At 34.7% G+C, this 14,046-nt stretch overlaps 1 non-coding gene across 1 annotated transcript; it reads right to left on the bottom strand.

Moving 5' to 3' along the window:
• Window positions 1–7,186: 7,186 nt before the first annotated feature.
• On the bottom strand, window positions 7,187–7,268 carry TRNAL-UAA (transfer RNA leucine (anticodon UAA)). The gene has a single exon. It is a non-coding gene; the product is annotated as a tRNA-Leu (tRNA).
• Window positions 7,269–14,046: the final 6,778 nt, after the last annotated feature.

Here is a 14,046-nt window from a genome sequence, read left to right as displayed (position 1 = left end):
TGTGTTAACGGTTAGGGTGTACGGAGAGATGATTTTTTATGACGGGATGAGGTTGATTTAGTCGAGATGTGGATGAGAAGGAGATGATTGATTTAGGGGAAATCCATCTTGATCAGGTGATGAAGTAAAGAAGAAAACGAAGAGATCGGTGATACAAGGGAGATTGGGAACACTATTTTGTGAACAAGTTACAGATGCTACAATATTCAGTGGATCAGGATGCTAGGAGTTTAGTCGTGCACCCTTAAGATTAGATTATGACAAACTCATAAATAATAGAAAATTATATATGGATGAAAGGGTAGTAATATAAAAATTATTTGCCGTGACCATTTCTTTTTTAAACATTGTTATCAGATATTTTAAAAATAAATAACTTTTTATGTACTTTATTATTTTTTAGAATAATAGTTATACTATAAGATTGAGCATTTTATCATGTTTAATTTAAGTATAATATACTTATATATTATTTTGTTAAAATGACTTTTAAAAAATTATATAATTGCTAATATACGTTGAATAATTGTGGTTCATACATTACTTGATAAAAAATTTTACTATATTTAATGTAAGTATAAATACTGTTAAAGTATTGTTGATGTGTGTGTTTTATACATCGGAGTTCTTAACGTGAGTAACATCATTGTCCCCTGCGATTGAAGAAATGTGTGTCTTCTTCTCACCTTTTTTTATATAAACTCAATTGATGTGGTATTTTTGTATGTTATGTGTGTGTGCATGCACACACGTTAATATATGTGTGAGGGGGGGGGGGGGGGGCTGTGTTTTATGGGTCAGATCTATATCCTTAATATAATAATTGTTGATATTATTTTTGACAAAGTCATTACAATTCTACGAACTTACGAGACTAAGAACTACATCAATCGACCAAACAAGTATGCAAGAAAATTTAACAAGTAAATACACCTTATTGGTTCATATTTCAATTATGTCATGGGTGTATTGATACATCATGTCGTATCACTTTTATATTAAAGTACTTCAAGTGTGCATAATCTGTAATGAGATAAGAAAAAATGTTTTGCAAAGAATAGGCATGCGTCTTCTACATGAATGAAGTTTTTAGTTCGTGTTATAAACAAACCAAAAGAATTCATTTATGTATGGATGACTTATTACAACGACTGGGATAAAACATTGCAACTATTCATGAAATAATAGAACATGTGATGTGATAATCATAAATCGTTGGCATTTATGTCAGTGAAAACTTTAGCAGTAACTAGTTTACTATAGGCCTAAGTTACAACTTCAGATAATACTACTCAAACTATTCTTATTGCTTGTAGTTAATACTAAACGTAGTTACTACTGTCAAATAGTGATTTATTATTGGCCATTAGTTACCTATTGCAAAGAAAAAAAGAAGCTTATTTACCATTGATCAATGGCAACTCACTGTCTTATTTGCCATTACTCGGCAATAAGTTACTACTCAGGATTAAGTTGTCACTGTTCAATACTAGTACTAATAACACAAAGATAAACGATGTCTTCGGAGTCGCATTATGACCTCCTCTATTTATCATCACTCGTCTGTAAAGTTATCATACTTTCAAATGCGTATACATTCAAAAATCCTTTCTATCACGATTGGCTTGAGGAGTTGACAATTGACTTTGGTTAACGTTCCATGTTACATATATCCTATCATCTTGAATTCGACAACCATTTGACATTGATTTACCTCAAATGAGACTCGTGGTGTGGTTTTGTGTAGAGTCACTTGCTTTGTAGTTTAAATGTTCAAATTCGTAACGAAGTATTTGCTATATCTCACACAACTTTAGATAAAAAAACAAACCAAACTTATGATATTTATTTTTTTGTGCAAGAAGTTTTACCGAATATGTATAAAAAAGGTATATAGATTTTTTATTTTTTTAATTAATCACAATTAATATTTTAGGTGGATAAATTATTAATTCAAGTTACAAAAATAAATAAGTTTGTTCAATTAAGTTATAGGAAGTTAGGAAAAATATTCCTACGATTCCCTCCAAACATTCCTGAGTCAACTCGGATTGATGCTACCGTTACTAACAACAGTGTCTTTTATATCTTAAAGTTTTTGTCCAAAACGAACACGTACGGTTTTTGAGCTACAAAGGAAGGAAGTGCACCAACTTAACCGACTATTATTTTGGCGGGAGTAATGTAGGTGAGGTATTACTTTACCCGCCTATTTTATATATATATATATATATATCACTTTTGAACGTGTCCCGTTTCTTATTTGTATATTTTCATGCTAAATAGAAAATGAACATTATTTTAGATCATATGTTTTATAATTAGATATTGTATACTGTGTTTGAGTAACCTTTTTTTTAAATAAATATGAATTAGTATAGTTATAGAAGTATGTAGTAAATATATATATAGTCTTTTCGAACAAACAAAATTAAATTGTCAATTTTATGATATGCGTAATATAGCGGATGCTTGATACATGTTTGTACAGCCGAATATTGTTATGATTGACAAGAAGGAAGAAAGATATCGACTAACATCGACTCAAAATGCACTGGCTAGATATATGACAATATGACATATTGATTGTTACAATTCTTTGATATCGAGACAAAATACCTTGATAATAATATAAGAACAATCAATATGTGTTCTTTAAAAAGAACTCTAGAACTTCATAAGGCTATACTTGCAAGTAATCTTTGCTGATCTTTAACACCACTAGATTCGCTAGTAATATCGATCACCAACTTCCAGCAGAATAACTACATTTATATGCTTTTGTTATGGTTTTAGACTATGTTAAAGAAATGTGTTGTTTGAACTTGTTGATACGGTCTCAAGACATAAACATGAACATAAATTATTATTATTATTATCTTTTTTTGCATATATATATATATATATTGAAATCGAAAACGGAATTGCAATCGGATTTGGTTCGAATTTGAACTACCTAAATTCGATTCGATATTCCGTTACAACCAAACAAATTTCAAACCATATAAACCGGATTGAGCAAACCAGAAACCAACCGTGCATACTTTACCCGGATATTGAAATATTGTTCGAGTATGGGTCTCAACCATTTTGGAGTTAGGTATCATTTTAAGGAGCTCCTACACCATTTTCCAGTTAGGTATCTTTTTCAGCGGCGGCTCACCCATTTTAAAAGCTCAAAGCGAAGTTAAAAATTCGGGGCCCTTCCCTTGTTAAAAATATGGGGCCCTTCCCCCCCCCCCCCCCCCCCTTTTTTCGTTTTGTAGTTGATCGATTTGATTTTAATACATCTTAATAATGTAGTTTGATTGCTTAACTATGCACTTTTTATATGGTCTATAAATGCTACATCAATGTGTTTTATTATGCTTTGAATTGAGAAGAACTTTAAGTGAAGATAATGAAATTAAGTTATAAAAAACGATGACGTGAACAACAAAAAGAAGATTTTAAAAAGTGGTCAAAGTAAACTAATCCGCATTTAATAACACGTATATTAACATTACTAGATTCACTTATTCTAAATCTTCACCTTCTATTGCTCATTTGTTCAAAAATTATACATTGCACAATTGATTTAAAATTTAAACGATCTTGATTTTTATTTTTACTCAAATGGGCTTTTCATATTTCATTTGGAACTTGGAAGTGAAATAAATTAATTATTGGGCTTTCCATGGGTTGAAAAAATAAATCTTGAATAAAAGTTAAATGATCACACCTTTAGACTTTGGTAGTTTGGTATATACACTTTTAAGAATCACGCCTTTGGTAGTTAGCATTTAACACTTCTAAGAAAATGAGTCCTCTGTTGTTTTGGGCCCTAAGCCCTTACTTCTTCGACCATCTCTATTGGGCCGGCCTTGTTCTTCTTTACATATATACCTAAGTTATATAACGGGTCAGTCATTTTGGTTATACTCAAGACAACTGTTATTTTGAATGGATACAAGGGAAATACACGTGTATGGATTTAAGAGAGGTTTCCTCTCTTGTGGACTTGGTAAATAGTGTTTTCTCGGTAGGTCAAGTTGTTTTAAAAGTTGTTTTATGCAAAGTGACCAAACATGAGAAAACACACATTGACAACCAACACGTGTTCGTACAACTTGCATTTGATACTTTTGGTTTCCTTGCGTATGACTGCTTACTCGAGTTTAACGGGTTATGCAAAGAAAAACGGGCTAGTGGCATACCTTCCTTGTCGCTCGTTTGCCTTCTATTTTGATGTAAAGGAAAATATTTATGTTATTAATTTCATATATAATAAATCAAAATGAAAATTTAATAGTGTAAACAACCAGGGCCTAGTCCGAACGCATCTAAGCCTAAGCGTATGACCTGTATTTCGATATTTTTAGTTTCCTTGCGTATGACTACTTACTTGATTTTAATGAGTTATGCAAACAAAAGGGGCTAGTGACATACCTACCTTGTCGCTCGTTTGCCTTCTATTTTGATGTAAAGGAAAATATTTATGTTATTAATTTCATATATAATAAATCAAAATGAATTACTTTAAAAAATTTACGAGGTTCGGCACAAAAGTCAGAAGCTGAGAAGCAAGCAGGTGAATTGGTGAAATCGTTTGGGTGTGAAATCAATTAATCGATTGATTGGGCACTGTTGTAATATGTTGTATCCCAAGGTTAGGAACTGACTCGTGTGGGAGTGAAATTGATTAATCAAAACAGTGAACATAAAAAAACAGAGGGCAGGTTCAGCAATTCGCGTTTCATAATTTTGTATTTCTTTCAATTTGGTAGGTTAGTGTTTGGAATTAATGTTTGACCCGACCCAAAGCAAATTGCCGACCCGAAAGTTATAAGTAGGAAACAAATTTGGGTCTTGTGACATTCGGCCCATCCATACTAGATGTTCAAGATTCGCCACTGATGAGGGAAACACGAGTGTGTGGATTTAAGAGGTTTTCCCTCTTGTGGACCTTTTCTGAGTAGTATTTTCACGGTGGGCCAAGTTGCTTTAAAAGTTGTTTTATGCAAAGTGATCAAATAAGAGAATACATGTATTGACAATTAACACGTGTTCGTACAACTTGCGTTTAATACTTTTGGTTTCCTTGCGTATGAGGAAATGGAGCAAAAAAAGGGGCTAGTGGCATACCTACCTTGTTGCTCGTTTGCATATGTAAAGGAAAATATTTATGTTATTAATTTCAAGTATAATAAATAAAAATGAGTTACTTTAAAAAAATTTACTAGTTTAAACAACCGGGCCTAGTCCGAACACATCTAAGCCTAAGCTTGTCTCGTGGGTAACTTTCAATCCCGGAGCTCCATTTTACGCATTAATAAATGTTTTTTTCTTGTAAATTTATAGTTATAAACAAATATATATAAACTAACACACACACACACATATATATATAGATAAAGGATCAAATATAATAATCCCTTATCATACAATATGTACGCGAGTTTGTACACCATCGATTTCAAAAAACACGCGACCTTCTCCTGCTCCAGTGCTTTAATCCTCTGCTCCCATCAACTCTAATCAACTGCTCCATCGATTTTGTACACGTTCACCCTCACCGTCACCGTCCAATGATTGCATCCACCTCCGCGACCGTCGAGGTACCGTCGTGAACACCGTCTTCCTCGTCACGCCTTTTTCACAGGTCAGTTGATAAAATTGACCAATTGAAATTGAAATTGTTGCACTAATTGATCAATTAAACTTTGAAATTGGTCCAATTAATCATCAATTTGAAGTTTCAATTGATTAATTTTGAGTTTTGCAAAAACCCAGTTGCAAACGTTCCATATTTTGTTCATATGATCGAATCAATGATCAAATTAACGGTCGATTCGTTTGATGATTATGAGATTATATGAAGTGATTTAAGTGTTCAATTTCATGTTTACATGTGTTTAATTTTTTTTATGTTAGTTTTAGAAGTTCTGAACACCCAGAACTTCTTAGAACTTCTAAACTTTTTATCAGAACTTCTAAACCATTTTAAACACCCAGAACTTCTAAACTTTATCAGAACTTCTAAACTTTTTTAAACAACCTGAACTTCTTAGAACGTATTAGAATGTTTAAAGATGTTCATTTTTTTTGAACACCCAGAACATCTGTGAACATATTAGAACGTTTAAAGATGTTCTTTTTTGGCCAGAACGTTTAAGGTCTTCAGTTTTGTTTCAGAATGTTTAAACATAATATTTTGAATCATAATCAGAGCTTGATTGAGTGCGCTATTTATGCAATTCCATAATCATTTGATGTTTTTGTTAGAACTTATAAACCTTTTTGTTAGAACTTCTAAAGTTTTGGTACAGAACTTCTAAACTTGAACGTTTAAAGGTGTTCGTTTTTTATCAGAACGTTTAAATGTACAGTGTCTTCAGTTTTTGTTTAACATCCAAAATAAGTTGCAACTGTAAAATTGAAGGCTCAAATTTGTATGATTAGGCGAAAAATTAAAGAACAAACAACAATCGTTTGTTTAATTGCAAAAAAATTAATCCATTGTGTTTGAAGTTTATTCGCAGGTAACGAACATTTTTTAGGTTTAGATAACTCAATTTAGTTTGATGTCAATATGTAGATTAGTTTGTTATGGATCGACGATTGAATTATATTGATATGGCTGGACGTCTGATGAATCAATTGATGAATTAGATCGTAGAATTAGATTTAGGTTATTTACGATTATGCCACCGCATAAAAAATAAATCGACGTTCGCGTACCTAATGTATGATAACTGATTATTGTACAATAACACACCCCTATATATATATTATATTAACAAGTATAAAAGTATGAGTGAAACATGGGCGCGAACTCGTTTATTAAATCAAGTTAAATTGATGCTCCAACTCGTTTAATCTCAACTTGATTCAAGCTTTTAGTAAACCGATCATGAGTAGCACACAATCGGCTCAACTTGTTTACACGCTAAGACTTACTAACTTAAATTTTTTTCAAATGAGTTAGCATCATCCACGACTATAACCACAATCACGATTTTGACCTCTTCCATAATAAAAATAATACGGGTAAGTTTATTTTAATACATATTTTTAAATCATTTATTATAACCCAAACCCACATTACTTCCCGTTCCCAATCGTTTTTAAAATCATTTATTTAGTAACTTTTCTTTAAACAACGTATAAATATAGAAAAAAATATTAAAAAATAAAATAATTAAAATGGTGGCTGTGGGGTTCGAACCCACGCGCACTTATGTGCAGAAGATCTTAAGTCTTCCCCCTTAACCACTGGGCAAACCACCTTTTTTATTTGATGACTTTCACTATAATTATAAGAACTGAAAGTCGGCAGTTCTCTTGTTTTCATTTGACGTTTTCCCACCTCTTGAGCACTTGTCACCGTATTGAGAGCGGAGACACGATGACTTGCCGCCGCGGGTTCCATTTTAAGATCGGAGCCTGTAGAGTTGTAGCCATGGCTCCAGGTGAACACAACATTACCCGTAAACGGCTTATTCAGTCATGAAAATAAAACACGTAAAAGAAACACGGACAAATAGAAGACGCTATTCGGTCATGAAAAGTAACTTGAAACAAATTATATAATAAATGTTTCAACGGTGAGGTAAACTTAATAGGATGAAAACATCAAGAAAACCGAGGATGATAAATTTAAAATATAAATATAAAAGTCGCTACTTTATTGGTGAGACTATTATTGGTGGTGCCAACGAAGTCGCTAAAGCCCTAGACCTTATCAACTCGGAAGGGCCATCATTGGGGCTGCAACTTAATATTAAGAAAACCGAGGTTTTTTGGCCAGCGTGTAATGGGGTGAAAGTCAAAGATGGGTTCTTCCCTAGTGGGATTGGTAGACCAGAGAGAGGGGTAAAGCTCCTTGGAGGGGCTGTTAGTCGAGATCCCTACTTTATTAAGGAGTTGGCGAGGCGGAGAGCATCTCGTGCGGTTGATCTTATGAAACTCTTACCTTGCCTTAGGGATCCCCAGAGCGAACTCCTCCTGCTTAGGTCTTGCATGGGGGTTGCTAAGTTGCTTTTTGGGTTACGAACATGCCACCCCCATATGATGGATGATGCGGTATCCTGTTTTGATAAGGGGCTACGAGAAGCCATCGAAGACATAGTTGTATGTGGAGGCCCGTTCTTTGGTGATCTTCAGTGGCGACTTGCATCTTTACCGATGCGCTTAGGGGGTTTAGGCCTTCTTTCGGCTCATGATGTTGGGGTTTACGCTTTTGTAGCGTCGAGGGCTCAGTCTTGGAAACTACAGAATCACATCTTAAGGAATAGCGGAGTTGTCGACCTGGACCCAAACTACGTGCAGGCCCTGGAACGCCTAAATGGCGCTCTCCCAGACTTTGACATTGGCGGTTTCTCTAATATCGACACCGCCCCACCAAAGCCTCAAAAAACTTTGGCGAATGCCCCTTTTGGAAAAATCGCTCAGAGCCTGGGAGAAGTTTTTGGATTGTCCCCCCGACAGAAGGCGGTTTTTGAATGCTTACAAGGTCCTCATGCCCAAGATTTTCTAACAGTTATCCCGATTGATGGCTTGGGCCAAAGCATGTCTGCGGTCGAGTATAGGGCCATTCTTAAGTACCGTTTGATGGTCCCAATGTACCCAGGAGACGAAACATGTCCGATCTGCCGTAAGGCCTGCCTGGATAAATTCGGAGAGCATGCGGTTCATTGCAAGGAGATGCCTGGGTTCAAATACCGACATGATTGGGTGCGGGACGTTCTTTGGGACATCTTAAGGCGAGCTGGAATATCAGCTAAAAAGGAAGCCCCCGTAAACTTCCTTACAGACCCCACGGAAGGGAGATCCACTCTACGACCGGCAGATTTGCTCGTCTTTGGTTGGGCCGGGGGAAAACACGCTTGTGTTGACCTCACAGGGGTATCTCCCTTAGCTGGTTTGAGAGATAATGGGTTTGTAGCAGGGCAAGCAATGAAAAGGGCTGAAACGAAGAAGGTGGAGAAACATGCTAAAGCCTGCGAAGAGAACCAACATGTTTTTGTCCCTCTGGCTTTTGATACATTTGGCTCCTTGGCACCGGAAGCTATCCGTTTTCTAACCAGGGTCCAACAGGTTGTGCATAGCAATGTGTCGACTCCAAAGGGGCAGGGGTATGTCTTTAGCAGGTTAGGGTTTGCAATTCAGAAAGGGGTGGCGGCGCAGTTTGTTGCCCGCCTACCTGCTATATTGATGTAATATCTTTGTTTCTACATATTGGAACCCAATTTTTGACACGTCTAAATAAAGAAAATTGATATGTTTAAAATATATATATATATATATATATATATATATATAAAAGCAACGCATATAAATATAAACCAAGTAACTGGGTGTTGGGACTTGCCAATAGCTATTCCATTTAAAAGTGATTATGATATTTAATATATAAACTCACTTAACCTTACTAATATTATTGTGTTGTTGACTTGTTGTCTATGTCTTCTGGTTTAGGTCGAGAAATCAAAAAAATATGGTGATGATCAAATCTTCAGGATGGATTGTACGTAAAAAAGATTTAAATAATTAAATGGTAGGACCATGCTTTCATAGAAGTGTCAAGTCTTCATAATTACATGTAGTTATTAGGCAATGTGGTATGGAACCGTTTTTCCGTTTAAAAGCTGAGGTGGCGGGCGATGCCGCCGGCAAATACCATCCCTCCTTTGTTGGTGCCTCCCATCGGTGAAGAAATTGGTGAAATTTCACCGACTAAAACACGCTCAAATCATAGAGAGAGAAGAAGAAGATGCATGTGGTGGTTGAAAAATGTGTTAGGTTAAATATGAGATTGTAACCAGATCTTGTCTTTGTTTCGGCTGGATATATAGAGTTGGTATTTGGTACTTGTTAAGAGTGGTAGTGAAGAGACGAAAAATATAATGAGGTCTCATATTGGCTGAATAGTGGCCTATTTTGTATTTTTACTTATCTTTATTTATCAATTAATTGGGCTGAATAGTATAAAAAACGAACTTCGGTTTATATATATTAGTTTTAAATCATTGTTTTTTTATCAATTAGTATTTTTATGTGATATTAGTTTAGTATATTAAATGTTAATTATATTAAATTAATTTTAGTTATATATATTATTATTTTATTAGAAAGGGAGTGAAATGGTGAATTGGTAACCATTTCCATTGTATAGTGGGGTGAGATGGGGTATGATGTGGCGCTGATGTGACACTGTAAAGTAGGAAACATAATGACACCCATACATGATAATTGATCTAATAATGCATTGATTAGATTTTTTAGTCTGAATATGTGGTATAACATGTAGTTAATTACCCAGAAAAGATATTTATACTACATATAATATATAACTGACGAACAAATTAAGACGGTAGATTTTAAAAGTACTAGAACTCGTAATGCATAACATATATTCATTTGATTTCTTTATAAATAATTATAACTATTTTACCTCAATTTTACTCAAATTTTTTTAATTTAAGAAATAGTTACAATTTTAACCTCTTATATTTACCACTATTACTCAACTGGTTTTCTTCTTAATGTTTTACAAAAATATTATTAAAGAAATCCGAACATATTCATTTAAACGGGCTTATTTTTGTTGATGTTTCAATCTACTTTTTTTTTTCAAAACAAATGGACATTCTCATATAATTACATATCCAACCCTTTATCCATCTATAGTACTATATAATGCACAACTCAATGGCAAAATTAGAAAGAGAGTAGATTTTAAGGGCTTTATAGCTAAAAACTAATTACAATATTATCTCAACTTTACTCTAATTTTTGTTAATTTAAGGAATACTTACAACTTTAACCCCTCATGTTTATAAAAAATATTAATTAACTTTAACATTTTTGTTTTCTTCTTATATGTTTTACAAAAATATGATTAAAAATACTCAAATAATATAAATATCAAAATAATCAACACGAACTCGAATTTAAGATTTCAACTTTAATTCCGAGCTCGAGCTAGACTTGGCTCTACTAGGCTTGTCTCACTAACAAAATTTAAGTGTTGTTTTCCGCTGCATCGCGCGAACACTTGACTAGTATATGCATAGTCGCCTAGGTGGTTTACAAAAAACATAAAAAGCGAATTAAGAAAAAGAAACGAGAAGAACAAAGATAAACCGGAAATACGTGGTAAATATCATATAACTTGTGTACACAACTACACACTAAGAAGATGTTCAACCTAAAAGCACAATGTTTTTATGATCCTTCAAGAACTTAAGAGCATGAAGATAATGTCAGGCACTCAAGGAGTGACTTGCTTGATGAACCATTCAAGGTATTACTTTTCAACACCTTGAATTTCATGAGGCAAGTCCTTTGAGGTATTTTTTGCCCATGAGAATGCCCAACTCATCTCTAGTTACATGGGTTTATTTATTGTTATTAATTTTATAAATAAGGTGAAAAGAAAGAAAATAATATTCTTTTGTTTTGGTTTGACGTCACAAGCCAACAACATATGTTACATGTTATGGTGATGGACTTCATTGGCCCATTAGTTTCATATGGGTATTTCTTTTCTTGGAGAGAAATCCACACAGCCAGCCGACATTACACTAAATATACATGAGAAATATTATTTAGGTTTTGGTGTGTATTCTACCGAAACAAAAGAAAGAAAACTTAAAACAATTTGTGGTGTATTCCTTTGTTCAAAACAGAGACGAAGACAAAGAAGTTTGGTGTTCTTTCCTTTGGTGTTTTGTGAAGAGATAAGAGACGTTTTATAGAACGGGTATTTTCTCGTTGGTGTTACCTCTTACTCTTTGTTTTATTCCATATACTTGATGTTAGTTTGTACCAAGTATATGATGATTTGTGTATGCCTCTAGTTTTATCTAAAGAAGAACTTTTGTATTGCTCATTATTGGTGATAGTGAATTTGAAGCGACTCTAGTAGTCCCGTGGTTTTTACTCTCCCGTTGAGAGGTTTTCCACGCTAAAATTTATTGTGTCCTATTTACTTTTAAATTACCCTATTTGTTTGCATCCTCATTGGTTCATTCGGGTCGGGAAAAAGTTTAGCCAAACGAAGATTAATTCCGCATTTTTGTTTACCGTTCGTGGCTAGGTGGTCGTTTTTCCCAACAGAGTGGTATCAGAGCTTCGGCTCTTGTTCTTGGGTTAAGACTTGTTTTAACGATGGAAGCTAATATGAGTAGGATGGTAAGTTTGAATGGTTCTAATTATCATGTTTGGAAAGGCAAGATGGAAGACATTCTTTATGTGAAGGATTATTATTTGCCTGTCTTTAGTACCGATAAACCTGAAGATAAAACTGATGAAGAATGGAATATTTTGCATCGTAAGGTTTGCGGGTATATTCGGCAATGGGTGGATGATAATGTTTTGAACCATATTAGCGGGGATAGTCATGCTCGTACTCTATGGACCAAGCTTGAAGAGTTGTACGCTCGGAAGACTGGGAACAATAAGTTGTTCTTGATTAAACAGTTGATAAACTTGAAATACCGTGATGGAACTTCTATTACTGATCATTTGAATGTTTTTCAGGGTGTTATTAATCAGCTTGCAGGTATGGGTATTAAGTTTGAAGACGAGATACAAGGTTTATGGCTTCTTGGTACTTTACCGGATTCTTGGGAGACTTTTAGGACATCGTTGTCCAACTCCGCAGCTAACGGTATTATTACTATGGAATTGGCTAAAGGTAATATTATAAATGAAGAGATGAGAAGAAAATCACAAGGTTCCTCTTCACAGTCAAATGCCTTAGTTACCGAAAGTAGAGGGAGAAGCCATAGCAGAGGTCCGAGTAATAAAGCAAAGCACCGCAGTAAGTCCAAAGGGAAGTTTGAAGAATATGAGTGTCATCATTGTGGTAGAAAAGGGCACACAATAAAATATTGAAGGCAACTGAAAAAGGAGAACAAGAAGGCTAATTACAACAATAAAAAGAACAACTACAAGAAAGATGACGGTGATGAAGGTACTTCTGAAACTAACACTGCCACCGAAGAGTTTTATATTTGTTGTGATTATGATAGGGTGAACATTGCACGTGATGATTCGAGTTGGGTTGTTGACAGTGGTGCTACTTGTCATGTGACATCACAAAGGGATTTTTATTCGTCTTATACTCCTGGTGATTTTGGGAATGTCAAGATGAGTAATAATGGGCTATCAAAGATCGTTGGTGTTGGGGATGTTTGTTTGAAGTTTGATACTGGGATGGATTTGGTTTTACACAATGTGAAACAAGTTCCGGATATTAGACTTAATTTGATCTCCGCGGGCACATTAGATGATGATGGTTTCCACAGTACCTTTGGTGGTGGAATTTTGAAACTCACTCGTGGTTCGTTGATCGTGGCAAGAGGTGAAAGAACTTCAAAGTTGTACATGGCACATCCAAAGATTTCCAGAGACTCGGTTAATTCATTGACGAATTCTGATGCGACTGATATGTGGCATAAGAGACTTGCTCATATGAGTGAAAAGGGGATGTCTATTTTATTGAAGAAAGATGCTTTGTCCGGCGTGAAAGATGTTCATTTGAAGAAGTGTTCTCATTGTATGAATGGTAAGCAAAAGAGAGTTTCTTTTCATAGTCATCTGCCTCATAGAAAAGAAAGTATACTTGACTTGGTGCATTCAGACCTATGTGGTCCTATGAAGACTACAACACTTGGGGGCTGCTTATATTTTGTCACGTTTATAGACGATCATTCGAGGAAGGTATGGGTTTATACATTAAAGTCTAAAGATCAAGTATTTGATGTGTTTAAGAAGTTTCATGCCCTAGTTGAGAGACAGACTGGGAAGAAGCTCAAGTGTGTTCGTACAGATAATGGAGGTGAATACATTGGTCCTTTTAATGCTTATTGTAGAGAGAAGGGTATTCGACACCAAAGGCCATCTCCTAAGACAACACGGTTGAATGGTTTAGCAGAACGGATGAACCGAACATTGGTTGAAAGGTTTAAGTGTTTGCTTTCACATGTAGGGTTGCCTAATTCCTTTTGGGGAGAAGCTTTACTTACAACGGTACATGTTATTAATCTTACTCCTTGT

Source organism: Bidens hawaiensis, unplaced genomic scaffold, assembly GCF_021521415.1.
Source record: "Bidens hawaiensis isolate Kalapana, Puna unplaced genomic scaffold, B.hawaiensis_p1.1 tig00022929_1, whole genome shotgun sequence".
In the NCBI taxonomy this organism is placed as follows: domain Eukaryota; kingdom Viridiplantae; phylum Streptophyta; class Magnoliopsida; order Asterales; family Asteraceae; genus Bidens; species Bidens hawaiensis.
Note: the sequence above shows the minus strand (reverse complement) of the source record. Positions and strands in the feature narration are given on the sequence as shown.